Raw genomic sequence first — 26,086 nt, 5'->3', positions numbered from 1 at the left:
AAATGACACGCAATTTAATGTCCTTAATCTAGTTTAATGGAGGAGAGCCACAGTACTGTGCAGCTTGTCTCCAGAATGTTCTTTTTTTTCTTAAAGATTTATTATTTTTTATGCATACAGTGTTATGCCTACAGGTCAGAAGATCTGTATTATAGATGGTTGTGAGCCACCATGTGGCTGCTGGGAATTGAACTGAGAACCTCCGGAACAGTAGCCAGTGCTCTTAACCACTGAGCCATCTCTCTAGCCCCTAAAATGTGTAGCCCAGGCTGGCCTCGAACTTGTGATCCTCCTGCCTCCACCACCTTCATCAAATCCTACTGGTGTGTACCACCACAGCTGGCCAAAATGTTCTTATCTGGGCTCCCCCGTGACCTCTCCATTCGCTTTCCCACTCTGTCAGCAGTTGTCATCTGTGTGAGTTCAGCAAAGAGGATTGGAGCTGCTGTGCCGGGCTCCTCTGCCTAGGTCAGAATCCCTTGCTAAAGACAAGCTGGGTGTGAAGCACGACTATCGTCCCAGCTCATTGGGAGTTCAAGGTCATCTTCAGCATGGGCGAGTTCCAGGTCCTTCTGGCTACTTGAGACAACATGGGGCCAATGAGACAGCTTGGGAGGTAAAGGTGCTGCTAACCCTGACAGCCTGAGGACCAGCTGAAGACCCATGACCCATGTGATGGAAAAAAGGAACAAACGGCTCATGTTGTTCTCGGACCTCCACATCTACTTCCATGTACCCCCAATAAATAAATGTAATTAACACACAACACACCCCTGTTTTGTTTTGTGAAACCCACTCTAACCCTGGCTACTTTGAACTTTCAGCAATCCTTCTGCCTTGGTCTCCCAAGTGCTGAGTAAGATTCCAAGCCTGAGCCCCCAGTCTGGTGGATGTCTTCCTTACTATTGTAAGGCAGAGTTTCACTAAGCGGTGGGAAACTCATCCGGGAAACAGAGATCAGGCCACTTCTATTTGTTCATCATGGGTAGACATTTGAGCTTGCTTCCGTTAAAATAGTTCAGGAAGAACAGGTGTGTATATATTTGTAGGTCCCTCTGGAGTATAGGGGACATCCCAGAAGTAGGTTGCTGGATGACACCCCTCTATTATTTCAATATTGCAGGATTCAATATTCTCCATACTGCCTTTCACTGGGTCTCCTGGTGTGCTGCAGCATCCCCCTGCCCACTCACACCTGCTTTTAGGCAGTTATAGGTATAGTTATAGGTAGCCCGGTGCTCGCTCACTGCGGCTGGGATTCTAGCGGTTTGATTAGCTAATGGGTCACTTTGCATTTCTTTAGGATCCTGCAGCCTTTTGGAGCTAGCTGCTCCAGACCAATGCCTTCTGTATCCCCTGGGGACTCAACGTCGTGTGGCAGCTGCCAGGCGGAGGGTGGGGTTTTCATAGGAGACAGTAAGTAGTGGTTGCGCACCAGGACCAGCAGTTGTCCAGAGACGCCACCCTCAGGGACCCGTTGGATGCCAAGGATACCATGGCGGATCTCTGGAGAGCAGGACGACGCGCCGCCTGTGCGCGCAGTCCCAGATCCTCATCGCCAATTGAAACAAACCATGAGTGACGATTGTGAGAGAGGCGCTTTCTGGAGGTCAGGCACCCACGCGGTGGTCATGGGTGGCGGCTGTGACGCGGGAGCTGAGGGTCACGCAGGTAGGGTACGAGAAAGTCGCGTATGAGGTGATCTCGGAGCTAGGGGCGGTATTGGCTCTGCACCCTAACAGCCGCGCTGGCTTTCTGTGGCTACAGAAGCAGGGTAGTACCGTCCAAACTACAGCTTGTAAGAGAATATCTTCAAGATCTCTAACCTTTCTTGAGAAAGTTACACAGGCACAGGCTGTAAAACCCCGAAGGTTTCTAAAACAACAGTGAAATGCCGCTGCCATCCCCCCCCCCCCCCACTGCCGTCTGTAATCGCCCAGAGCGATCACTACTGCTATGTCGGGGATACGTGCAGGCAGCACGAGAAACATCCCACAATATCTAGGGCATGGGGTGGCTTCCGGAAGGGAGAAACCAGACGGGGGGGGGGGTTGAGGGTGTGGTTGATTTGAGGTGTCTCTAGGGTGGAATTGGGAGAAGGCTGGGATTCTGCTAAGCAACCCACAATGCACAAGACGCCCAAATACTAATACTGCAGAAATCTTGCCATGTGGTTCCTCCCCACTCTCTCTGCAGACAGAACCACCGATGAGCAGCTGGGGGCCTATCCCTGCCCCAAGAAAACGGTTCTTTTTTTTTTTTTTTAATATTTTTATGGTTTATTTAACTTTATTTTATGTGCATTGGTGTGAAGGTGTCCGATCCCCTGCAACTGGATCTTCAGACAGTTGTGAGCTGCCATGTGGGTGCTGGGAATTGAACCCAGGTCATCTGGAAGAACAGTTAGTGCTCTTAACCACTGAGCCATCTCTCCAGCCGGGAAAACGGTTCTTAAAGCAAACCAAGCCTTCTGGCGGACCATCTTCTAGTTTCTCCCATTTTAAGGCCTTTCCTGAATTTGTATGAAAGAAAAATCCCATCTCTCCTTTAGAAAAATCACCATTTTGCATTTGAAATTTAAATTCTGCTTACTTATTTTTAATTTTATTTTATTTGCGACAGCGAATCATTTTGTAGTCCTGGCTGAATTTGCTATGTAGACCAGGCTGAACTTGAACTCATAGAGGTCTGTCTGCCTCTGCCTCTGCCTTGTGAGTGCTGGAATTAAAGGGTGTGTCCCCAATATTTCATTTTTCTTTTTAATTATGAGTATGTGGGGGGTTGTACAGATTAGTGCAGGGTCCCTAAAGGGTGTTGGATCCCCAAGAGCTGAGTTATAAGTAGTTACCTGAAGTGGGAATGGGAATCCAATCCCTTTCTCTACAAAAACAACAATGCTCTTAACCACTGAGCCATCTCTCCAGACCCATACATTTATTTTTATTTCATTCATTAATTATGTTTTTACTGTTTGTTTCTGAGACAGGGACTCTTGCATCATAGTCTGGCCTTAAATTTACTGTGTAACTGAGGATAACCTCAAACTTATGATTCTCTTGCCTCTACCTCCTGGGTGCTGGGGTCACAGCGTACACACGCCTAGTTTATCTGGCAGTGGGGAAGGAATCCAGGATTTCATGCATGCTAGCTAGCCCTCTTACCAACGTGACACATTTCTAGCCCAGCTTTGCATTTTAGTATGGGTATCAATACTGCAAACCAGGAGCAGGAGTATAAGCCCCATTCCCTGCCCCCTTCTTTCTCTCTCCCTCCCTGTTCCATGAGACAGGGTCTGTTGCTGACTTCAAACTTGACATCCTCTTCTCTTGGTCTCTGCAGTGCTAGGAGTTCAGACGTGTGCCACTGACCCATCTCTTTCTTTCCTTTTGAATGTTCCCTTCTTAGAGACAGCACTGGGTGAAGGCTGAGTGTCCTAATAGCTGGGGTTTCTCTCTGGGAGGTTGAGTCTTGTGTGGCTAGAAATGTCCTGAGTTGTACAAAAGTCCCATTTGTCTCCAGTGTTGCCAACAATGAGGAGGTAGAGAAGATTTTGCTTCCATTTCTCAGATGAGGAGGGTAAAACTGAGGCGCGCGGGGGGGGGGGGGGGGNGGGGGGGGGGGGGGGGGGGGGGGGGTGGAGAGGCTGGAGAAAAAGAGGCGGGACTTGAATTCTGAGCTGCCGGCCTTGAGCCATAAACCACTTACACTGTGACTGCCACGCACCGCCTCAGGGGAGCAGGCTATGGAATACAGTGTCCCAGGGATGGGGGAGACCACCAGCATGTGCTCCAAGGGACCTAAGGCTCAGTCTCTTCCCACACCTCCACGATACTCTCCAGGGGGCAAACCCGACTCACTTCCTTATGGCGGATAAGAAATAAAACCCTGAGGTGAAAGGACTTTGCTCTTTTTATTGTCTCGATGCCAAGAGGACATGGGGGCAGGGGAGGAGCTCTGGCTCAGGAAGAAAGAAGAAGATAGAGCCCTAGAGAGCCACGAGTGCCTTGGGGAAGCCGGCGTGCAGCCCAGACTCTGGGATGTGAAGCAGCTCTGTGCTACAGCAGGTGAGGCTTGGTTCTTCATTGGTTGGGAAGCGACAGATGACAATGAGGGGCATTTGCAAAACTTTCACAAGCTGGGTCAATAGTTCCCCCTGCCTCTGCCACCAGCTGGCTGGCAGCCTGCCCAACCGAGTCTCCTGTCTGAGGAGACAACAAGGCAGGCATTCTGTGTGCACAGGGACCTGGTCCCGGTGCTGAGAGGGATGAGCCCTGACAGGTTATTTTAGAAAAAGGAAGTATCTGCTTCCTTTTTCTTTATGCCTGCCTAAGCAGTCTCCTTCCCAGAGGTAACCCTGGCTGGGTTAACATCCCTGCAGCCGAGCTTTCTTCCTGGAAACAAGTCTCCCTAGCTAGAAATGCCCCGAGCTGCACAACGTGCCCACCCACCTCTGATCACAGAGTGTGGAGGGAAATTATTGGGATGTTTCTGCAGCACTGATAGAAGCTGAGACGGGGACAGGGAAGAAGGTCACAGAAGTAAAGAGGATACTTGGGGGGGAGGATGTGTCAGGGGAGCAGAAACATACAGGGCTGCCCTGTGGCTTATTCCTGGTTGTGGGTGCAGAAAACACACACGGTGAATATATTAGCCAAAAATAAAAATAAATGCTTGTGGGGAGGCGGAAGTTCAGAGCACTCTGGTTAAGACCATATATATTCCTGTTACCTCCTACCTAGTTAGAATCTAGGCTTTCCTGGTCCTAACTGTGTAAATTACTGTTCCCTTCTGGCCTTGATTTCCCTATCTGTTGAATGTTTAAGATGCTGTGAGCTCACACCTCTGTAGGAAAATATCAGAGGTGATAAGAATATATGGAGCATCATAGACACTCAGGAGTGTCTCCTAACCTCTGTCACTTTCTTGCTCTTCCTTGCTTGCTCTTCTTCCTCTTGACTGACCATCACCCTCATGGATGATGCTGTTGATGGTAGTGACCAAAGTTTAAGGTCTTTGGGCAGAGAGGCCCTAGGGTCACATCCCACCGTGCTTCTGGTCGGCTATGTAACCTTGATAAATTACCTGACATGTTTGGCCTCAAGTTGAGGTGACTGAGATTGGAGAGCTTGGTCCAGTTGTAGACACACAGGCAAGCCCTCAGTATGTGGTTCCGTCTTTATTTGGTGGTGTTGATGTTACTCTAACTGAGCAAGATTCTGTCTGAACTGGAGAGAGGAGCAGTGCCGGGTGGGAATGGATGTCAAAGGCAGGGAGGATTTGAGCTGAGGAAGTGCTGCATACCTGTGATCCCAGCGCTTGGGAGACTGAAGCAGGGGGATTTCAATTTTGAGGCTACCGAGCAAGAATTTGTTTCCAAAATCAGAGAAACAGAAGGAAGGGAGAAGGAGAGAGAAGACAGGAACCTAGGGAGATGGTTTAGTGGAAAAGAGCACCCATGCAAGCTTAAAGCTCAGCACCCGTGGAAAAGCCAGGCACGGTCATGGGCTCCTATAACTGCAGTGCCGTCGGGGGGGCAAAGGCGGGAGGATTGCTGGCCACAGCCCAGCACCAGGGTCAGCAAAAGATCCTGTCTCAAAGGAATAAAGTGAAAAGTGATAGCACAGGGCCTCCAGGGTCCTCCTGTGCCCCTTCCCTGTGTGCATATGTGCTCAAAGATGAGGGCTGGGCAATCAGGAAAAGTACCCCAGAGGGATCAAGTTGATGGTATAAATGCCATCAGAGTGCAATGAATCATCTGTTGGGTATTTTTGCCACGATTTCCCAGAATGAAGTGTTGAGACTGTGTTATTGCTGAGGTCATCTGTAGTCCTTAGGTTCAACGTCCTCAGAGATCAAGCCCGCTGGTAATCACCAGGAAAGGCCATTTCTGCAGAGCAACTGATACAAAGGAGTGTAGGGTTTCCATGTTGTTATGAATGCTAGACTGAACAAATTCTACTTCCTGGGCTTTGTGAGTCTGAGTATCATTTAAAAGAAAAGAAAAAAACTGTCATTTTTGTAACTTACGAGAAGAATTGGAAGCCTGTAATGACCGTTATTAGCATCCACACTAAATTGAAAAAGATAAAAGTGATTTTTCCATAAAGAAGATGGAATTTCCTTTTTGGTAGAATCTTGAGTTACAAACAGAGTGATCAGAGGAATGACCTTTAAATGGGTGGAGGAGGGGGCTGCCTCCTAGGGGTAAGTGAGGGGAGGAGGGGGCTGCCTCCCAGAGGTGGATTTGTCTTTCCAGTGGGGGGAGGCATGCTGGCTGCATGGTTTTGTCTGCAATCTCTATGGAGCTGAGCTATGGAAGTCAAAGGCAGACGATGCTTCCTTTGTTGAATAGTCAATGTTTTGTTCAACGAATCCAAAGTGACTTGAATCTGAAAAAGTCCCCAAGAGGTTTGTGTGCTTGAACACAGGACTCCCAGCTGCTGGTAACTTTGGTGGGGGGGGGCCTCCTGGTGGAGATGGGTCGCTGGAGGGTGTTAGCCCCACCCACCCTCTGGCCCAGTTGTCTCTGCTTCCTGAACCACTAAGGTGTGAAAAGGTTGCACAGCAAAACTCCTGCTACTCAGACTGTTCCAGAAGCCATGCCTCCCCACCAGGGTGGACTAAAAGTCTCTGACGTCATGAGCCCAGATACAGCCTTTCTTCATGAGGCTGATTCTGTCAAGTGTTCTATCCCAGAGATGAGAAAAGTATCTGAGAGAATCTGTATTGTGTTCATTTGGATTTTAGACATCACATTCTTCAGTTTCAAAAGCTGTACAGGGTACTTAACTGTCCAGAGCAATTTCAGGGCTGGGAAGATGGCTCAGTTGGTAAAGTACTTGCTTTGTAAGTGTGAGGACTTGAGTTCAACCCCCAAACCCATGTGGAAAGGTGGGCACTGAGCTAGAGAGATAACTCAGTGCTAAGAACTCTCACTGCTCCTTACAGAGGACCAAGGTTTGGTCCTCAGCACCCACTTGGCAGCTCACAACCATCTGTAAGTCTGGTTCCTGGAGACCAGATGACACTTCTAACCTCCAAGTGTACACACACACATACTCAGGCATGCACACACATGTAAACACACACAGAAAAACACACACACTCATAGAGAATATTTTTTTAAAAAAAGCTAGGCATGCTTGCATGTGTGTGACACCAGTGAGGGGAGGTAGAGCAGGTGGGTCTTGCCAACAGCCTCACCTATATGAGTGTCACGTCAGTGTAAGACCCTGTCTCAAATGACAAAGTGGACAATGGCCTCCATAGGCTCCGCCCCCCACATACACACACAATTTCAAATAGTACAAAGGAGATGATAAAAATTAAACACTTTCTTCTTGTGTCTTCTTCACCAAACCTTGCACATCATTTGATCACATGGGAGAGGACCACCTTGTCTGTTTCTGGTTACCGTGGTAGCCACCTTTAACCTTATGGGGTCTATTGTCTCATTGGTTATTGTTAATCAGATATTGATAATATTATCAAAATGATACATACTTTGGTGCTATCCTTCATGAACTCTGTTCTGAGGGCTCAGGAGTCCAACGTACCTGTGTTGTCTTTTCTCCTCTCTTCCTCCCCTGATTCGGTCCTCTTCCAGTTTTTTTTTTTTATTATTATTATTTCTTTTGTAGCTGTGGATCAGGATAGCTCAACTTTCACACTACGAAATGTTCAATCAAGAAACTCTTTTTTGGGTTGCACTGTGTGTATTGTGAGATGTTGAGGGTTGAATCTACTTGCATTTCACAGATGCCAGTAGCATACTGTACTACTTCTCCTCTCTCTCTCTCTCTCTCCCTCCCTCTCTCTCTTTCTCTCTCTCTCTCCATGTAGCCCTGGCCATCCTGGAACTCTCAATGTAGACCAGGCTGGTCTTGAACTCACAGAGGTCAGTCTGCCTCTGCCTCGTGAGTTCTGGGGTTAAAAATGTGCACCACCATGCCCAACAGTTCCGTTGCTATGAGAAAAGCAGTTTAAGGAAGGGAAAGTTTATTTTGACTCATTCTGAGGGTATGGTCCATTGTGGTGGGGAAATCTTGGTAGCAAACGCTACATGCAGGGAGCAAAAATGATGCAAGCTGGCCCTCAGTTCCATTCCCTTTATCCAGTGTGGGAACCCAGGCCACGGAATAGTCTCTCCCACAGTTCGGGTGGGTTTGCCCACCTCTGCTAACCCAATCTAGAAACTGCTTCTCAGACCTCTACAGCGGTTTGTCTCCTGAGTAGGTCTAGATCCCATCAGCCTGACAATTGAGTTTAACTGTCACACACACACACAAGCATATGCACGCACAGGTACGTGTATACACACATACACACAAACACATTCACACACACAGACACATGAATGCACATGCACGTGCGCGCATAGGCCCGTGCACACACACAGGCACACTCACTGGCATTCAAGTCTCTCTGGCTTTGATAGCTACTCCCTTAGCTGAGTGCTGCTGGCAATGGCCTGATACCTATAGTTCAAACACCCCACTTCATACATTGAGCACACGGACACTTTTATTCTACGTTCTCTCCTGTGTCACTCACAGGCTTCTAGGCATTATCTTTGTAGGCTGTGGCTGTTAAATGTTTTATGTTTCTTGAGTGCTGGGGAAAGAGTTTTCTCCTGTGCTTCCTCCTTCTGAAGCTGTTGTTGAAGTCACTCCAAAAGTAGCCCCAGGGAAATTCCCGTAAAGCAGTGTTCCTTGTAATCAGAGATGGAACTGGCTGGGACTCAGAGGAGGAAGCTCTGGGTGCTAGGGGACCTGTCCAGGTGTTTATTCAGGGCACCGGTAGCGGACTGCGGACTGCAGCTTACCCTGGGACAGAAAAGGGGATGAAGCTTTCCTTAGGGAGGGTCAGAGTTTGTGGAAGGATTTAAGGTTTGGTCTCACTGCCAGCCAGGCCTCGCTTCTCACAGTGTTTTAGCAACAACCTTTGTTGTTGCTGGGAGCTCCCAAGGCCCTGGCTTGGGGAACAGAAGGGGAAGGCACAAAGAAAGCTGGGCTCTGGTAAGTCCAAACTCCTGCTATATCTCAACAGAAAGAGATTCCTAGGCTTGAGGGGTACACGGCTTTTTAGTCCTGGCCAATTAGCCTATCCCAGCAGGCCCATAGCTGAGTTAAATTTCAGTAGTTTTTACCTCGAGTGAGTGCAACACCCCCAGGTTAAGGGCTCAGTCCCACAGGGTACCCCAATTCAGAAGTCAGTGACTAATCTAGGCTTCTGTTAAAAAACAAAATTACAATTAGTTTATTATATATATATATATATATATATATATATATATATATAGAGAGAGAGAGAGAGAGAGAGAGAGAGAGAGAGAGAGAGAGAGAGAGAGATGTGCATATATAGAGATATACACACATGTAAATTTTTAGGTCACATTTATTTATCTATTTGTATACCTGTGGTACAAACGTGGAGATCAGAGAACAACTCTGGGAGTCGGGTCTCTCCTTCTGCCATGTGAGTCTCAGGGATTGAACTCTGGTTGTCTGGCTTGGCGGCAGGCACCCAGGTCCCATGTCCTTTTAAGATAGGGTCCTGCTGTGTCGTGCAGCCTAGCCTTGAACTTGGGGTCCTCCTACCTCAGGCTCTGGCGTGCCAGCACTGCAGGTCTACACCACTGTGCCTGCCTGGAACTCACAATGCCCTGGGTGCCAGTGTCTCCTTGATTATTATTATTTTTATCTTGTTTTGCTGTACCAGCTGTGCAGCATCAGCCTCGTCTGCAGCTGGCCAACTCTGGACCACTCAGCCATTCCCCCATCTTTGAATGATCTTCATTGACTCGTGTTTGTGATTTCAGAAGCAGGCACCACCCCAGTTCTGATGAACTGAGATCAGGTTGGCCTGATAATCAGAAAAGGACTTGGGGAGACAGAAGAGAAACCAAAACAGTTGACGGACTGGTGGTTCCGAAGTTACTTTCCTTGGAGAGGTTGAAGCAGAGGGGACTTTTCGGTCCTGTGGACTGAAAGTGACTTCTTTGCAGATTTGGCTACCACCTCTCTCTCCTGATTTCTTGGAAGATCAGATAAAATGATTTGGTTTTGACTTAGTGATAGGAACTTTTGGTGTGAGGGAAGCCATGATGGTTTGGTCTATGGGGCCTTAAAACTTCATTTAAGTTTTAGCTAACATTGGAAAACATATAGCATTTTTCTGCTCTCTCTCTCTCTCTCTCTCTCTCTCTCTCTCTCTCTCTCTCTCTGTGTGTGTGTGTGTGTGTGTGTGTGTATAACATGCGCACAGCATTGTGAGGGACAGGAGTGGACTCACTGTTGTATGTATATGGCTTTTCCCATCAGTGCTGAGGATCCGAACCCGGGTCTTTACACTTGCACAGAAAACAGTTTACTGGCCAAGCCCCATCCTGAGTGTTTGACACTGAATTTCTCTGGCCAGCCGGCTCCCACCACTCACTCCGTCGTGGGTTTAATCATTTGCTAAAATCGCTTCGCTCACTCTTATATTTCTAGGTTTACTGTCATGGCTGTGAAAAGGATACTGATGAATAAGCAGATGGTGGGGGACACAGGGTGAGGTGTTGAGGGCAGGCACTTCTCTTCTGTTGAGGAATATGCCATCTGATGCCCAACCGGTGTCCGACGTGTTGAAGTCGTAAGTTCCTGGAACCCCTGAGTTAAGGGGTGGTATGAAGTCTTCGGTACAGAAGTGTGGTCTTGCGATCCCTCCACCTGTGGCTTGTGCCCTCATCTAGGACAGCAGGGTGGGGCTGAGAGCTCTCAACTGCTGCTCAGGTGCCCCAGGAGTCACCTCACTAGAGTGAAATAGGAAGTTCCCAAGCATGGGGCCTATGTCAGGAACCTTGTTCAGAGACCATTTATTAGTTTATTACTACTTACATTTTTATAGTGCTCGGGAGCATGTTAGGAGAATGCTCTGCAGAGCAACTGCAGCCCAGCCCTGAAGACTAAACTTTAGATTGAAAGATTCTCAGGCTGGGGAAATGGCTCAGAGGTTGAGAACACTGGCTGCACTTCCAGAGGACATTGGTTCAATTCCCAGCACCTACATGGCAGGTCATAACTCCAGGTCCAGGGGAACCAACATCCTCACACAGATATACATGCAGGCAAGACACCAATGCACATAAGAAATAGGAAAGAATCATTAAAAAAAATTAATAATTGTAAAAAAAAGGATAGAAAGATTCTCCCATCAACTCTATTATTCAGGCCATGACAGGGCCCTTGGGTGCTCCCTATACTCCCTATCTCCCTCCACTTCTGCCAGGACAGTCGCCCAGGAGAGTCGCTTTATGGCCAGTCAGTCACTTTCCTTCTCCCTCTGCTTCCCTCAGGCTCTTCCTGGCTATCGAGCCAATCTTCCCTTAGCTCAACAGAACAGGTGTTCTGATTTTGCAAAATTAGAGGGTGCTTGATTCTAGAATCACAAATAGGAGTCAATGAGGTTCATTCCCAGACGGGGGGGGGGGGGGGGGGGGGGGGGGGGGGGGGGGGCTGAGTGTGGGAGAGGAGCATACTCTGCTCGAGGTTCCCCAGTAGCACAAGAAGACACGGACGGACAGACCGAAGACTAGCGAACATGGCCACAGGGCCCTGGTGATGCTCATTTAAGGGAAGCAGGGCCCATCCCAGTTTACAACACCGGAGCCCTTGAAGGAAGCGGATGCGGTGGCCCAGGAGAACTGACTCCCCCACTTCCACATAGACCGAAGTGTCACTTGGTGCCAACTTTGATAGGACTGGCTATTTTGCTGTTTCTGTGTGTCTGTAAGTTCTTTTTGTTCTTTTGAGACTAGCCTTGAATTCTGCATCCTCCTGCTTCAGCCTCCAGAGTCCTGGGATTACGGATGCACACCGTCATACCCCTCTCGTGGATCTTGGAGTGCTTTTGCCGTGTCTAACGGGATGCCCCTCACACTATTACAACCGACTTTTTGTTTTCTAGCTTCTGACTCTTGCTTACTTGTTTGACAAACTAAATATCTCATTGGTCACTTTGCATTCAGACAATATAAATACCTTTCAAGAATGAAATACACGTCTTGAAAGCTCAATAAATTCCCTTCAGAATGAAACACATTTTAAAAAAGCAAGGCATAACCATTTTTTGCTAGAGAGTATTTAATTTGTTAGGTGTTTATGCACTGTGTGCACACACATGTACCACAGCGCGTGTGTGGAGGCAGAGGATTACTTGGAGGAGTCAGCTCTCCCCTTGTACCATGTGAGCGCAGGAGACGGAACTCCAGTGGTCAGGCTTGGTGGCAACTCTTTTTAATCACTGGATCCTCTCTCCAGCCTCTAGAGTTCAATCTCCCCCTCCCAATCTCAGTTTGGATGCTGCAGCCCTGAAACCGTAGTGTGGCTGTTTCTTGAGGGGGTGGGAGGGCTTGGACACAGTCTTCAGTAAGTCTGACTCAGAGGAAGAAACACCCTCTGAAAAGCCTCACAGATCTTGCATACGCAAACATTTAATTACCAGGAAGTGTTTACATGCAAGCGAGGTCCTGTTTGCAGTTGGTATTTGGAGGCTGTTCACTTTATGGACATTTCCTGGTAATAAGCTGAAGGCATCCAGAGCACGGTGATGACGCTGAGGCCCAGCAGTCATGCATATACCCACCAAAGTACCCATACAGACACAAGGCAGTGAGGAAATGTGGAACAAGAATGGAAACTTCTGTTGACACACCTAAGTTTGAGCGACAGATGGCCAGGTAACCTGGGCTACCACCCTTAGAAATATGGCCATCACTTCCCTTTTTGTTGGTACTTTTTATCCCTTTGGCAGTACTGGGGAATAAAGCCAAGGATGCACACACACACACACACACACACACACACACACACACACACACGGCAAGTGCTTGCCCACAAGTTCCAGAAAAGTGCGGTGAGAGCTGGGTGGAAATGGGAGACCCGGCAATGAGTGACTATGGTAGTCACTGGCTTGTCAACTCAACAGAAACTAGACTCTCCTAGGAAGCAGACGTATAGACACATTTGTGAAGTGGTTACTAGGTTGGGTTCGCTGGGAGGGGAAGACCCATGATGAGTGTGAGGGACTCCATTTCAAGGGATCTTAGATTGTGTAAAAGGAAGAAAGCTAACTGAGCACCAGTGCTGATCGCTCTCGCTTCTTGAGTGTGCCTGCAGTGTGACCAGGGGCCTCACTCCCGACTCTCAGTTCCTGAGTGTGCCTATATGTGACCAGGGGCCTCACTCCTGACACATGGCTTTCCCACCAAGATGGGTTGCATTCCCTGAAGATGTGAGCCAAAACAAAAACCCTTCCTTTCTTAAGTAGCTTTTGTCAGATACTTTGTTGCGGCAACAAGAAGATAACACAGTGATTTGTTCATTCCCCACCACTTTCTCCTTCCCTTCTCCTTCCTTCCTTCCTTCCTTCCTTCCTTCCTTCCTTCCTTCCTTCCTTCCTTTCTTTCTTTTCTTTTCTTTCTATCTCCCCCTCCCTCCCTTCCTTCCTTCCTTCCTTCCCCCCTTCCTTCCTTCCTTTCTTCCTTCCTTCCTTCCCTACCATGTCCCCCTTTCTTTCTGATAGCGTTTTACTATGTAGTCCAGGCTGGCCTTGAATTCACATATGATGATCCCCTTGCCTCAGCCTCCTGAGTGTTGGAATTACAAGTGACTCCAACTTATTTCTTCTCTTTGAATTCCTTTTCCATCTTCCTTTTCAACAATTCTTAACCTAGCCAACTGGCATTCTGTATTTATGTAGCATCTGTGTGTGAGAGAGAGGGTGTGTGTGTACAGTTTTTGTCCAGCTTATGAACCATGGTTTTCAACTTCAGTCATTTGCATTCCTCCTCTTCATCATTTTGGGTCTTTTTTTTTTTTAAAAAAAATCATACACACCATTTACTTATTTATGTCACTTAATAGATTTATTTTCATAGAAATCCACCTGAGCCTGGAATGCCATTGGGGCTCAGGGCCTTGCACATGCTGGGCTCGGCAACTGAGGTCTGCCCTCAGCCTGTGACGGTAAACTGATGTCTACTGTCAATGGAGAACGTGGATAATTTCTTTACAGATACGATTGACAATGTTAGTTCTCAAACCCGGAACAAACGGCTAAACTATTACACATGTCAAAGAGGACTCTGGACACCAGGTTCTCCCAGCATCCCTCAGTCCCTGTGACAGGGTCCTCCTGGCTGGTGTACCATTACCCTTTACCCAAAACTTCTCCAGCCCAGGGACTGGATGGGGCTTTCTCTTCCCCCAACTGCTCTTCCCTGGCTATACGGTCCTTTTTTAGACTTTTTGATCTCTTGGCCTCCTGCTCCCTTGGCTGCTGGCTCCTCTCTTGGTCTCTTGGCCTCTCAGTTTTCCTGCTCCCCCCTTCCCACATCCTCAGGGTCATGTTCCCTCTGGACCCTTCTAGACGCCTCTGTCCCTCTTCCTGCTCATATCTACAAGTGTTCTTCTCTGCCATACCTAGGAACAGTCATGTCCTTTTTATTTCTTTTCTTCATTTATCTGGTGCCAAAACATCAAGAGGGCATAAATGAGCTCGCACCCAAGGGACTCAGCAGCTGCTGACCTGAGTCTCCTAAGGTATGTATGGATCATTTGTTTCTGCTGGCTTCTGCTGCCCACCGTATTTGGCCTCACTCCAAGTTCCAGAGCCCGCTTTGACATTTTATTTTAATTTATTTATTTTGATTTTCGAGACAGGGTTTCTTTGTAGTTTTTGGTGCCTGTCCTGGAACTAGCTCTTGTAGACCAGGCTGTCCTGGAACTCACAGAGATCCGCCTGCCTCTGACTCCCGAGTGCTGGGATTAAAGGCGTGCGCCACCACTGTCCGGTCCGGCACCTCGGTTAACCATTTGTCTGAAGCCTAACAGACTGCTCATTGCATGCATGGTGTTAAAAGAAAACCTTTATTTTAGTTTAGTTTTTGTGCTGTGGCTGGAACATGCCTTGTGCGTGAGAGGGGAGTACGTCGCAGTTCCGGCTCCAGCTCCGGCTCCAGCTCCGGCTCTGGCTCAGGAGTAAAGCTTCAGACACATTCGATATCTCAGAGTTCGAGGAAGGAAAAGTTCCGGAATCAAGGAGCAGTATGAATGAGCGAAGATTTTAGGAAATGCCACCAAGCAGTGGGCAAATAAGGAAAGAGAACTCAAAAATAGCCAGGGAGGTTCAAGTTGACATTTTGCAGTATTTGGATAGTTCCGACCAGTTCGCGGCTTGTGAGAAGCTGAAAACTCACTGCTGTGGTTGGCAGAGATGTGGCTACCTGTTACAAGAGCATGCTGTACAGGCAGGTTACAGTTCGCTGTGTGTGGAGACGGCTCCGGACCAGATTTCGTTGCAGTTTCCATGTTTCTATGCATGTGTGTGTTCAAGGAAAACAAAACCATATACTTTTTATCAGATTTATTTTATTACTTATTTATGTATGTGCATGTCTATGTGTGGGTATGTGCCTGTTCTTGTGGGTGTCCCAAGGGACCCGAAGAGGGAGTCAGGCTCCCTGGAACTGCAGTTATAGGCACTTCTAAAGCAGCCTGGTGAGGGTGGTGGGAACAGAACTTAAATCCTCTGGAAGAGGAACAAGTGTTCTTAAACACAAAGCCATCTCTCTAGCTTCCCATATTTTAAATTCTATTTAGATTAGATTGAGTGAAAGAAACCAGTCTAAATGGGCTGCATATTATGGGATTCCATTTATAGAACTTTTTGGTAAAAGGCAAAGCTATGTGAGCAGAGAACAGGTCACTGTGATCTAAGGGTAGGAGGAGGCTGCTATGCAGGGCAGCAGCAAGGAGTTTTGGGTAATGTTCTATGCTGATGATAAAAATACTATGCCAGCCGGGCGGTGGTGGCGCACGCCTTTAATCCCAGCACTCGGGAGGCAGAGGCAGGTGGATCTCTGTAAGTTCGAGACCAGCCTGGTCTACAAGAGCTAGTTCCAGGACAGGCTCCAAAACCACAGAGAAACCCTGTCTCGAAAAACCAAAAAAAAACAAAAAAAAAAAAAAAAAAAAAAAGAAACCTGTGCCAGTCAGCTTCCCATTACAGTAACAAATACCTGAGCTGATCAGCCTACAAAGAGGAAAGTTTATTTGGCTCACGGTTTTGGAAACTCCAGTCTGGTCATTGGGCCTGTTGCTTTGGGCTGATGGCCACTATCAAGACAAGGAGAAGAAGGAGCTGAAGGCTAGTGTCTCCTTTAAGGGCACCCACCCAACCCCAGTGACCCAAGACCTCCTACTGGGCTCTACTTCTCACAGGCTCCATCAACAACCCACAGCAGTACCAGTGGGGGAGCAAACCTTGAACACACAGGCCTTTAGGGAGACATGACCCCTAAGAGCAGCCACACGTTTAAACCAAAAGTCACTGCATGTTAAAGTAAAAATAAAATTTGGGTGGTGCCCGTGATCCAGTTTACTGTCAACACAAGCAAATGAGCAAACAGCTCATAGCTCTTGCCTTGAAAGGGAAATACGATTATTCTAGAGTCAAATTTGAGCGACCCTGGCCTGGGAGCACAGATTTAGGTTGCCCCCAAACTGGAAAGTCCATGCTCCAATGCGGAAGCAGTTTCATAGTTTTGAAGAACAAAACCAGTCATGAATTGAGGCAAATGTAAAACACATTGGTGGGGACATCAGAGAGGCATTTACAGAAAGATGGGGGACGCTTTCCTATAGGGCTCAGATGCCATTTAATAACAGTCTGGGCTTTAAGTTGGTGGATGCTAATGGTCTAATAAATTAATAGATTCTGAAAAGGGCTTTGGAATCTATTAGCCACCGGACATTAGTTCTGACACAGAACTGGGCAAGGAATGGCTGACCTGAAGGCTAGAACTAGCCCAAGCTAAGGTAATTGCCCTCAGGACCCAAGCATTCCAATTGCTGCAATTCTAGTCAGTCTTGGCAGACACAGCTTCTTTCCAGGAATTCCACATTGCTGTGTTTTGACTGGATGAGGGTACAAGAGCTACTTGTATTCAGAAGCACTTCAGAGTTTGGATTTTGAGAGTGGAATGTTGACATTTTCCCAGCCTAGAGATGGCACCACGTTCTCCCTGTCGGCCCCGTGGCCACCAGGGAGGCAGCCAGCATGCACGGTGTTTGCAGTACCAGTGAGGGAGACGCTTTGGACGTTCCTCCGTTTGTTTCACAGCCTCTCCAGCTTACTGTTGGGTTTCTTGGGACGCGACCTGTTCAGAAGTCAGGAGTGTCTGCAGTGTGATTCTGGACACACACTGTGGCTTCTGCTTGCTACTTCATTTGGTTTTTATTGGAAAGGACATCACGACATAGTTGAGAGACTGCTGAAGAGACCCAGAGAGGGCAGGGCACATTGATCCGAGGAAAGACCTAGGCCCTCCCACTATATCCAGGCTGAGCAAGGTATGCATCCTAAGAGAATAGGTTCCAAAAAGCCAGTACAAGCAGCAGGGACAAATCCTGGTGTCACTATTAGTGTGGCCCTAGAGTCTGCCTCAGTAATACAACTGTCACCCACATTCAGAGGATCTGTCTTGGTCCTATGTTCGTTCCATCCTGTCTAGCCAGAGTTGGTGAGCTCCCACTAGCTCAGATAAGCTGTTTCAATGGGTGTCCCCCATCATGGTCTTGACCTCTTTGCTCATATTCTTACTCCTCCCACTCTTTCACTGGACTTTGGGAGCTCAGCTCAGTGCTCTGCTGTGGGTCTCTGCCTCTGTCTTCATCAGTTGCTGGATGAAGATTCTTTGGTGACATTGAAGATAGTCATCAATCTGACTATAGGGCAAGGCCAGTTCAGGCACCCTCTCCATTATTGCTTAGGGTCTTAGCTGGGGTCATCCTATGGATTCCTGGGAATTTCTCTGGTGCCGGGTTTTTTGCTAGCTCCATAGTGGCTTCCTCAATCAAAATATCTCTTTCCTTGCTCTCTGTCTCTGTACTTCCCCCATCTCAACCATCCCATTCCCTCAAGTTCTTCTCACCCCTCCCTTTCTCCTCTCCTCCTTCCCTTTCACCCTCCCTTCTCCTCCCCACACCCATACTCCTAATTTTGTCAGGAAATTTTGTCTAGTTCCCCTTTCCAAGGGGATCTATATATGTTTCTCTTAGGGTTCACCTTGTTACTTAGCTTCTCTAGGGTCATGGACTATAGGTTCATTATCCTTTGTTTTACAGCTAGTATCCACTTATGAGTGAGTGCACACCATGCTCATCTTTCTGGGTCTGGGCTACCTCACTCAGGATGCTTTTTTCTAGTTTTATTCATTTGTATGCAAATTTCAAGATGTCATTATTTCTTACCACTGAGTACCATTGTGTAAATGTACCACATTGTTTTTTACCCATTCTTCGGTTGAGGGGCATCTGGGTTGTTTCCAGGTTCTGACTATTAAAAATAATGCTGTTATGAACATAGTTGAACATAGTCTTTGTAGTATGACTGAACATCCTTTGTGTATATGCCCAGTATACTGGGTCCTGAGGTAGGCTGTTTCCCAATTTTCTGAGATACTGCCATACTGATTTCCAGAGTGGTTGCACAAGTTTGCATTCCCATCAGCAATGAAGAGTGTTCCCCTTACTCCACATCCTCTCCAGCATAAGCTGTCATTGGTGTTTTTGATCTTAGCCATCCTGATTGCTGTAAGATGGTATCTCAGAGTGGTTTTGATTTGCATTTCCCTGATGGCTAAGGATGTTGAACATTTCCTTAAGTGTCTGGCCATTTGAGATTCTTCTGTTAAGAATTCTCTGTTTACATCTGTACCCCATTTTTTAATTGAATTATTTGGAATTTTGGTGTCTAATTTCTTGATTTTTTTTTGTATATTTTGGAGATCAGACCTCTGTCTGATGTGGGGTCAGTGAAGATCCTTTCCCATTCAATAGGTTGTCTTTTTGTCTTATTGACCATGTCCTTTGCTTTACAGAAACTTCTCAGTTTCAGGAGGTCCCATTTATTTATTGTTGCTCTCAGTGTTTGTGCTACTGGGGTTATATTTAGGATGGTTTCCTGTTCCCATGCATTGAAGGTTACTTCCCACTTTCTCTTCTATCAAGTTCATGTGGTCAGATTTATATTTAGGTCTTTAATCCATTTGGACGTGAGTTTTGTGCATGGGGATAGATATGGATCTATTTGCATTCTTCTACATGTTGACTTCCAGTTATGCCAGCACCATTTGTTGAAGATGCTTTCTTTTTTCCACTGTACAATTTTAGCTTCTTTGTAAAAAATCAGGTGTTCATAGGTGTGTAGGTTAATATCCGGATCTTTGATTAGATTCCATTGGTTCACCTGTCTGTTTTTATGCCAATACCAAGCTGTTTTCATTACTGTAGCTCTATAATAGAGTTTGATGTTAGGGGCAGTGATGCCTCCAAAAGTTGTATTGTTTTGGCTATCGTGGATGTTTTGTTTTTCCATATGAAGTTGAGTATTGTTCTTTCAAGGTCTGTGAAGAATTGTGTTGGGATTTTGATGGGGAATGCATTGAATCTATAGATTGCTTTTGGTATGATTGCCATTTTATTATGCTGATCCTACCTACCCAAGATCATGGGAGATCTTTCCATTTTCTGGTATCTTCTTCAGTTTCTTTCTTCAAAGACTTAAAGTTCTTGTCAAACAGGTCTTTCACTTCTTCAGTTAAGTGTTATCCCAGGATATATTTTTATTTGTGGTTATTGTGAAGGGTGATGTTTCTCTGATTTCTTTCTTAGCTTCTTTATCATTTGTGTGGAGAAGGGCTACTGATTTTTTTTTAGTTGATCTTGTATCCAACCACATTACTGAAGGTATTTATCAACTGTAGGAGTTCCCTGGTAGAGTTTTTGGGATCACTTATGTATAATATCATATCACCTGCAAATTGCAAAAGTTTGACTTCTTCCTTTCCAATTTGTATCCCCTTGATCTCTTTTTGTTGTCTTATTACTACTCTAGCCAGAACTTCAAGCACTATATTGAATAGATATCAAAGAGAGTGGACAGCCTTGTCTTGTTCCTTATTTTAGTGGAATCGCTTTGGGTTTCTCTCCATTTAATTTGATGTTGGCTGTTGGCTCATTGCATATTGCTTTTATTATTTTAAATATGTTCTTTTTATCCCTGATCTCACCAAAACTTTTATTATGAAGGGGTGTTGTATTTTTGGACAGCTTTTTCAGCATCTAATGAAACGATCATATGGTTTTTATCTTTCAGTTTATTTATATGGTGAATTACATTGATAGATTTTTGAATGTTGAACAATCCCTGCATCTCTGGGATGAAGCTAACTTGATTATGGTGGATGATTTTTTGATGTGTTCTTGGATTTGGTTTGACAGTATTTTATTAAGTATTTTTGCATCAATGTTCATGAGGGAGATTGGTCTGTAATTCTCTTTCTTGCTTGAGTCTTTGTGTGGTTTCGTTATAAGGGAAACTGTAGTCTCATAAAAAGATTTTGGCAATGTTCCTTCTGTTTCTATTATGTTGAACACTTTGAGTAGTATAGGTATTGGCTCTTCTTTGAAGTTATAGTAGAATTCTGCACTGAAATCATCCCTTCCTGGGCTTTTTTTTGGGAGGGGGGGGCTTTTGATGACTGTTTCTATCTCCTTGCAGGTTATAGGTCTATTTAAATTGTTCACCTGGTCTTGATTTGATTTTGGTATATGGTATCTATCCAAATTTTTTTTTTTACATTTTTCAATTTTGAGGAGTACAGGTTTTTGTAGTATGACCTAATGATTCTCTGGATTTCCTTGCTGTCTGTTGTTGTGTCCCCCTTTTCATTTCTGATTTTGTTAATTTGAATGTTCTCTCTCTCTGCCTTTTGATTAGTTTGGAAAAGGGTTTGTCTATCTTGTTGATTTTCTCAATGAACCAGCTCTTTGTTTCATTGATTCTTTATATTGTTTTCTCTGTTTCTATCTCATTGATTTCAACCCTCAGTTTGATTATTTCCCTTCATCTACTCCTCCTGGTGAGTCTGCTTCTTTTAGTTCTAGAGCTTTCAGGTGTGCTGTTAAGTCACTAATGTGAAATTTCTCCACATTCTTTATGTAGGCACTTAGTGTTATGAAGTTTCCTCTTAGCACTGCTTTCATAGTGTCCCATAGGTTTGGGTACATTGTGCCTTCATTTTCACTGAATTCTAGGAAGTCTTTACTTTCATCTTTGTTTCTTCCTTGACCCAGGGGTGGTTCCACTGAACAATGTTCAATTTCCATGAGTTTGTAGGCTTTCTGTAATTAGTGTTGCTGTTAAATTCTACCTTTGAAGCATGGTGATCCGATAATGATACAGGGGGTTATTCCAATTTTTTGTATCTGTTGAGGTTTGCTTTGTTACCGAGTATGTGGCCAATTTTAGAGAAGGTTCCATGAGGTTCTGAGAAGAAGGTATATTCTTTTGTGTTTGGGTAAAATGTTCTGTAGATGTTTGTTAATCCATTTGAATCATGACATCTGTAAGTTCTCTTATTTTTCTGTTAGGTTTCTGTCTGGTTGACCTGTCCAGTGGAGAGAGTGGGGTGTTGAAGTTTCCTACTATCAGTGTGTGGGGTTTGATGTGTGATTTAAGCTTTAAACATATGGGTACTTTTGTATTTGGGGCATAGATGTTTAGGACTGAGACTTCATCTTGATGAATTATTCCTGTGATGAGTATATGTAGTGATGAGGCGAGCAGGCCTGCTTTTCGCCCCACCCGGCTCCCTCATGGTTAGCTTTACATCCGAAATAACAACACACAAATTGTATTCATTTAAACACTGCTTGGCCCATTAGCTCTAGCCTCTAACTGGCTAACTCTCACATCTTGATTAACCCATTTCTATTAATGTGTGTAGCATCACGAGTATTACCTGGAAGATTCTATCCTACGTCCATCTCAGGTCGAAGAATCATGGTGTCTGCCCCTTTGCCTTCTTCCTCCCAGCATTCTGTTCTGTCTACTCTGCCTACCTAATTTTCTGTCCTATCAAAGGGCCAAGGCAGTTTTTTTATTAACTAATGAAAGTAACACATAGACAGATGACCCTCCTCCATCAAGTATAAAGTGTCCTCCATTTCTTCTGATTGATTTTAGTTTGAAGTCTATTTTGTTATATATTAGGATAGCTACACCCACTTGTTTCGTAGGTCCATTTAATTGGAAAATCTTTCCCAACCCTTTTACTCTGGGATAATGTCTGTCTTTGAGGTTTAGGTGTGTCTCTTGTATACAGCAGAAGGATGGATCTTGCTTTCATATCCATTTGTTTGCCTGTGTCTGTTTATAGGTGAATTGAGTCCATTGATATTAATGATCAGTGATTGTTAATTCCTGCTATTTTTCGGCGGTAGTGTTTCCCTTCTTTGGGGGTTTGCTAGTGTGACATTATCTGTTGCTTGTGTTTTTGTGGGTGCAGTTAGTTTCCTTGGGTTGGAGTTTTTTTCTAGTACTTTCTGTAGGACTGGATTTGTGGATAGGTATTGTTTAAATCTAGTTTTGCCATGGAATATCTTGTTTTCTTCATCGATGGTGATTGAAAGCTTTGCTGAGTATAGTAGTCTGGGCTTGCATCTGTGGTCTCTTAGTGTCTGCAGCACATCTGTCCAGGACCTTCTGGCTTACATGGTTCCCATTGGGAAGTCAGGTGTGATTCTGATAGGTCTCCCTTGTATGTTATTTGATCTTTTTCTTTTCAGCTCTTAATATTCTTTCTTTATTCTGTATGTTATGTTTTGCGTTTTTATTATTATATGGCGAGTGGACTTTTTTTTTTTTTTTGGTCCAGCCTATCTGATATTCTGTAAACTTCTTGTACCTGCATAGGGATGTTCTTCTTTAGGTTGGGAAAGTTTTCTTCTAAGACTTTGTTGAATATATTTTTGTGCCTTTGAGCTGGTATTCTTCTTTTTCTATTCCTATCATCCTTAGGTTTGGTCTTTTCAGATGTCCAGATTTCCTGGATGTTTTGTGTTAAGAATTTTGTTGGATTTCATGTTTTCTTTGACTGATGAAACTATTTCTTCTATAGTATCTTCAACACCTGATATTCTCCCTTCCATGTCTTGTATTCTGTTTGTTATGCTTGCCTCTGTAGTTCCTGTTTGTTTACCGAGATTTTCCATTTCTAGAATTCTCTCGGTTTGTATTTTCTTTATTGTCTCTATTTCAATCTTCCAGTCTTGAACTGTTTGCTTCACCTGTTTGATTGTTTTTTTCTTTTTTTTTTAAAGAGATTTATTGATTTCTTCCCATTTTTTATTTGTCTTTTCCTCCATTTCTTTAAGGCAATTTTTTCATTTCCTCTTTAAAAGTCTTCATCATCCTCATAAAGTTACATTTAAAATCATTGTATTGTGTGTGTAGTTGCAGCCTCTCTTTCAGAGTTCCTCTGAAGTTGCAGGGGATAGGAGGCTTTGGGAGCAGAGTGGCACTTGTAGCTTACAGTGTCCTATCGATGGGTTGTTGGAGCAGCCTACCTGCAGGAAGCTTACCTGACAGCTGGCTAGAGAAGCTGAGGCAGGTGGGGGAGGAACCCTGGGTTTTGCTCCAGTATGGATGGCCTAGAGAGTGGGGTGCCCTGCTGTGTGGGTAGTCACTCACCTCCTGGTCCTCTCTGTGTAGTTTCAGCCTGTGTTTCAGAGTTCCTCTGAGGTCACAGGTGATAAGAGGGTTTTGGGGCAGAGTTGGATTTGTACCTTGCAGGGTCTGACTGATGGAGTGGGGATGTTGGAGAAGAAGATCGTCTTTAAAAATTAATTTTTATTTTACTTACTCATTTTTAAAATTTAAATAATTTTCTAAATTCTTTGAGAATTTAATTAAATATGTTTTGATCATATTCATCCCTCCTTTACAACCTTCCCAATCTGTGACTTCTTATTATTTATTTATATTATATTTATAAAAATAAAATATTTATTTATTATGTATACAATATTCTGTCTGTGTGTGTGTCTGCAGGCCAGAAGAGGGCACCAGACCCCATTACAGATGATTGTGAGCCACCATGTGGTTGCCGGGAATTGAACTCAGGACCTTTGGAAGAGCAGACAATGCTCTTAATCACTGAGCCACCTCTCCAGCCCCCAATCTGTGACTTCTGTCCAGTTTTATGGGTTTTTTATTTTAACACATATCAAGTTCAATTTGTGCTACCCATGTATTCTTAAATGTGTAGTCTTCTGCTAGAGTGATTGACTTGTCAGGGGTTGCCTTAGTTAGGGTTCCTATTGGCTGTGAAGAGACACCGTGACCATAAAACAGCTCTTATAAAGGAAAATATTTAATTGGGGCTGGCTTAAGTTCAGAGATTTAGTCCATTATTGTCATGGTGGGATATGGTGGCATGCAGATAAACATGGTGCTGGAAAAGGAGCCGAGGGTTCTACGTTTTGATCCACAAGCAACAGGAAGTGAACTGAGTCCCACAAAGGGAGTGACTTGAGCATCTGAAACCTCAAAGTCCAACCACAGTGACATACTTCTTCCAACAAGGCCACACCTATTCCAATAATGTCACCCCTCCTAATAGTGCCACTCCCTATGAGCCATGTGTTCAAACACTTGAGTCTTTGGGGGGGACATACCTATTCAAACCACCACAGGGATGCCTTAGTCAGGGTTTCTACTGCTATGATAAAACACCATGACCATAAAAAGCAAGTTGGGGGAGGAAAGAAAATGTTTATTCAGCTCAATTCTACTTCCACATTGCTGTTTACCACTGAAGGAAATCAGGACAAGAACTCAAACAGGACAAGATCCTGGAGGCAGAAGCTCATGCAGGGGCCATGGAGGATGCTGCTCACCTACTTGCTCAACCTGCCTTCTTATAGAAGCCAGGACTACCAGCTCAGGGATGGTATCACCCATCATGGGCTGGGCCCTCCCCCATTGATCACTACTTGAGAAAATGCCTTAAGCTGGACCTCATGGAGGCATTTCCTCAACTGAGGCTCCTTCTTCTCTGATGGCTCTAGCATGTGTCAAGTTGACGCACAAAATCAGATAGTACAAGACTCCGCTTTTAAAAAAAAGTTATTTATTTATCTGTAAGTGCTCTATCTGCACGTATACCTGCATGCCAGAAAAGGGCATCAGATCCCATTATAGATGGGTATGAGCCGCCACGTGGTTGCTGGGAATTGAACTCAGGACCTCTGGAAGAACAGTCTGTGCTCTTAACTTCTGAGTCATCTCTCCAGCCACCAAAATTACTTTCTTTTTATCTTTTATTTTTCTGAGACAGAGTTTCCTTGTATAGCTTTGGCTGTGTTGGAACTACTTCTGTAGACCAGGTTGGCCTATGAACTTAGACAGATCTTCCCACCTCTGCCTCCCTAGTGCTGAGATTACAGGCAGGTATCACCACTGCCCTGGAGGAAACACTCTTAAAACCATCTCCCCTCTCTCATCTGTTATCAGTTGCCAATAAATCCTTGGCTAGGGATGGGACTTTGTGCCTGCACACCTCCCCTTTCCATGTTGGGATTTGGTCGGAAACTATATTTTTATATTTGAAAATTTCATACATAAATACAAAACAGTTTTTATCTTATGATTTCCCTTTTTCCCCTCAAAATCCTCCTAGAACATATGTACTCTTCTGATACACACACACACACATCCCATTAAGTCAATTGTAGTGTTCACTGTGATGGACAGTTATAGTGGTTACGATGGTGGTAACTGTAGTATTCAGTTACCACTGTAGTATCCACTGTGGTGATGAGTTGTAGTGTCCACTGTGGTGTGATCAGTTGTAGTGTCCGCTGTGATGGTCAGCTTTAGTGTCTACCACGCAGTCAGTTGAAGTGTCCACCGTAGTGGCCGCTTGTGTCAACTGTGGTGTGGTTAACTGTAATGTCCACTATGGTGGTCAGCTGTAGCATCCACTGGGGCGGTCAGCTGTAGTGTCCACTGTGGCGGTCAGCTGTAGTGTTCACTGTGATGATCAGCTAGAGTGCCCACTGTGGCAGTCAGCTGTAGTGTCCACTATGATGGTCAGCCATAGTGATCACTATGATGGTCCCTGTGGTGATCGGGTGCAGTGTCCACTGTGGCCGTCAACTGTAGTGTCCACTCTGATGCTCAGTGATAGTGTTCA

The 26,086-nt window shown here is 45.2% G+C and overlaps 1 protein-coding gene across 4 annotated transcripts in view; it reads left to right on the top strand.

Annotated features, from left to right (window-relative positions):
• Positions 1–1,464: 1,464 nt before the first annotated feature.
• The window catches only part of Tmc5 (transmembrane channel like 5), an 84,236-nt gene continuing 59,614 nt past the window's right edge, over positions 1,465–26,086 (top strand). The window contains exon 1 of one of the 4 annotated variants that reach the window (XM_050143366.1): positions 1,465–1,609. The gene's annotated coding sequence lies outside the window, so the exon portion shown is untranslated. Of the gene's footprint in view, positions 1,672–3,882; positions 4,065–8,876; positions 9,018–26,086 lie in introns of those variants that run through there. The other 3 variants (XM_050143363.1, XM_050143364.1, XM_050143365.1) reach the window with 3 other exon arrangements.

Source organism: Alexandromys fortis, unplaced genomic scaffold, assembly GCF_014885135.2.
Source record: "Alexandromys fortis isolate MF-2015 unplaced genomic scaffold, M_Fortis_MF-2015_v1.1 scaffold_45, whole genome shotgun sequence".
NCBI lineage: Eukaryota > Metazoa > Chordata > Mammalia > Rodentia > Cricetidae > Alexandromys > Alexandromys fortis.
Note: the sequence above shows the minus strand (reverse complement) of the source record. Positions and strands in the feature narration are given on the sequence as shown.